Genomic DNA, 2,500 nt, shown 5'->3' with positions numbered 1-2,500 from the left:
TGCACCATCATTGTCTTTGGCAGGTTGCATTTCTTCAGCTGCCGTCGAAAGTACATCCTCTGTTGAGCTCTCTTGGCGAGGGAGCTGATGTTCAGTTCCCACTTGAGGTCCCGGCAGAGAATAGTGCCCAGGAAGCGGAAGGACTCCACAATTTTGACTGCGGAGTCTAACAGGGTGATGGCGGTGAGTGGGGCTGTATTCTTCCTGAAGTCCACAACCATCTCAACTGTCCTTAGAGCATTTAGCTCTAAGTTGTTCTGGCTACACCAGGTCACCAGGTTGTCAGCTTCCCACCTATAGTCAGACTCATCCCCACCAGAGATCAGCCCAATGAGGGTGGTGTCGTCCGACAAACTTCAAGAGTTTGACGGACAGATGATTGGAGGCGCAGCTGTTGGTATACAGGGAGAAGAGCAGTGGGCAAAGGACGCAGCCCTGAGGAGTTCCCGTGCTGATGGACCTGGAGTCAGAGACTTCTGTTCCCGGCTTAACGCACTGCTTCCTGTCAGAGAGGAAGTCTGTGATCCACCTGCAGGTGGAGTAGGGCACGTTCAGCTGGAAGAGCTTGTCCTGAAGCAGGGCAGGGATGATGGTGTTGAAGGCAGAGCTGAAGTCCACAAACAGGATCCTGGCGTAGGATGCTGGGGCGTCCACATGCTGTAGGGTGAAGTGGAGGGCCATGTTAACTGCGTCGTCCACAGACCTGTTGGCTCTGTAGGCAAACTGAAGGGGGTCCAGGAGAGGGTCTGTGATGGCTTTGAGGTGTGCCAGGAGCAGGCGCTCAAAAGACTTCATTACCACAGATGTAAGGGCGACCGGTCTGTAATCATTTAGTCCTGTTGGCCTTAGCTTTTTGGGCACAGCGATGATGGTGGAGGACTTGAGACAGGCTGGTACATGGCATGTCTCCAGGGAGGTGTTAAAGATGTTGGTGAACACCGGAGACAGCTGGTCAGCGCAGTGCCTGAGGGTGGCTGGAGAGACAGAGTCCGGCCCGGCTGCTTTGCGTGGATTCTGCCTCTTGAAAAGCCCATTAACTTCTCCCTCCTGAAAGGAGAGAGTCGTTTCTGTAGTATGGGTGGGGGATGGGGCCTCTTGGGTGGGAAGGGGTGGTTCAGGACAGTCCAATTGTCTTTCAAATCTACGGTAGAACTCGTTCAGGTCGTTGGCTAGGCGGGAGTCGTTAGTGGTGTGGGGCGCTCTGGGTTTGTAGTTGGTGATGTGCCTTAGCCCTTTGGCAGACAGAAGCAGCGTCGTTAGTAGAGAACTGGTGTTTTAGTGTCTCTGAGTACAGTCGTTTAGCCTCTCTCACCGCTTTGCTAAACCTGTTCTTCGACTCCTTGAATCTGTCTCTATCCCCACTCCTAAACGCTTCCTCCTTCTCCAACCTCAACCTTTTGAGCTTTGCTGAGAACCAGGGCTTGTTGTTGTTAAAGTTCACCCTGGTACGTGTTGGGATACAGCAGTCCTCACAGAAGCTGATGTACACAGCCTCTGTGAGTTCATCCAGACTATTGGTAGCAGTCGTGAACATATCCCAGTCAGTACAGTCTAAGCACGCCCGCAAATCTTCCACAGCCTCACTGGTCCACTGTTTAGATGTCCTCACAGCAGGTTTACAGAGTTTTAGTTGCTGCCTGTATGCACGAATCAGGTGGACCAAGGGAGTTCTGTGCGAGCCGAACAGCCCCGTGACCCACAAGAGAAACATCCCCGCCAAATTCGAGCGTTTGACGGGGTCTATCCGTGAAAAAATATTCACGTTTTTGAGTGCACATGCATTTCTGCTGCAAATGCCTCTGGAAGTTTCATGCCGTTCGTATGCCAATTGTGGCAACACGAAAATGACCCGTTTTCCCATTCCGAGGGATTTCTGTGCGACCCTAACAGCCCCGTGAGCCACAAGAGACACATCCCCGCCAATTTCTAGCGTTTCACGGGGTCTATCCGTGAAAAATATAGACGTTTTTGAGTGCACATGCATTTCTGCTGCAGATGCCTCTGGAAGTTTCATGCCGTTCGTACGCAATGTGGCAACACGAAAATGACCCCTTTTCCCATTCCGAGGGATTTCTGTGCGACCCTAACTAACAGCGCCCGTGAGCCACAAGAGAGACATCCCCGCCAATTTATAGCGTTTCACGGGGTCTATCCGTGAAAAATATAGACGTTTTTGAGTGCACATGCATTCCTGCTGCAAATGCCTCTGGAAGTTTCATGCCGTTCCTATGCAATGTGGCCACACAAAAATGACCCGTTTTCCCATTCCGAGGCATTTCTGTGCGACCCTAACAGCCCCGTGAGCCACAAGAGAGACATCCCCGCCAACTTCTAGCGTTTGACGGGGTCTATGCGTGAAAAATATTAAAATTTTTGAGTGCACGTGCCTTTCTGCTGCAAATGCCTCTGGAAGTTTCATGGCGTTCCTATGCAATGTGGCAACACGAAAATGACCCCTTTTCCCATTCCGAGGGAGTTCTGTGCCACCCTAACAGCCCCG

Source organism: Petromyzon marinus, unplaced genomic scaffold (assembly GCF_048934315.1).
Source record: "Petromyzon marinus isolate PM22_M1 ecotype Great Lakes invasive population unplaced genomic scaffold, UKy_Petmar_22M1.pri1.0 PM_G_Scaffold_55, whole genome shotgun sequence".
NCBI lineage: Eukaryota > Metazoa > Chordata > Hyperoartia > Petromyzontiformes > Petromyzontidae > Petromyzon > Petromyzon marinus.
This window is presented reverse-complemented; position numbering follows the sequence as displayed.